Genomic DNA, 404 nt, shown 5'->3' with positions numbered 1-404 from the left:
CCATCTTTTGGTCCTCCGGGCAACGGCAATAAAAGTAACGCCAAAAAATTCCGACTTCGCGCAAATCGAAACTTAACAGGAACAATATATCATTGATCTGCAATCCTGAGAACTTTTAGTGTAGTATTGAACTCGGCCAAGCGCGATGCAAACGGACTTTTCAAGGTTCTCTCACTCTCCTGGCATCTTTTGATTTCGCTACCTCCTGTCCAAACATCAAAGTTTGGTGCATGCGCAGTAACAGGATACTATTCCTTTAATAATCACAGGGCTGAAATCCAACGCGATACTCTCCGTTGTTGACATTCACAACCCGGCACGTGATAAGGCGTTATGAGTTTCAAGTAAGCTAGGGCAAATTATAGCAAAATTCTCTTACATTCTACTCCCCAAAATAAAGTACG

This window comes from Porites lutea, chromosome 5 (genome assembly GCF_958299795.1).
Source record: "Porites lutea chromosome 5, jaPorLute2.1, whole genome shotgun sequence".
NCBI lineage: Eukaryota > Metazoa > Cnidaria > Anthozoa > Scleractinia > Poritidae > Porites > Porites lutea.
Note: the sequence above shows the minus strand (reverse complement) of the source record.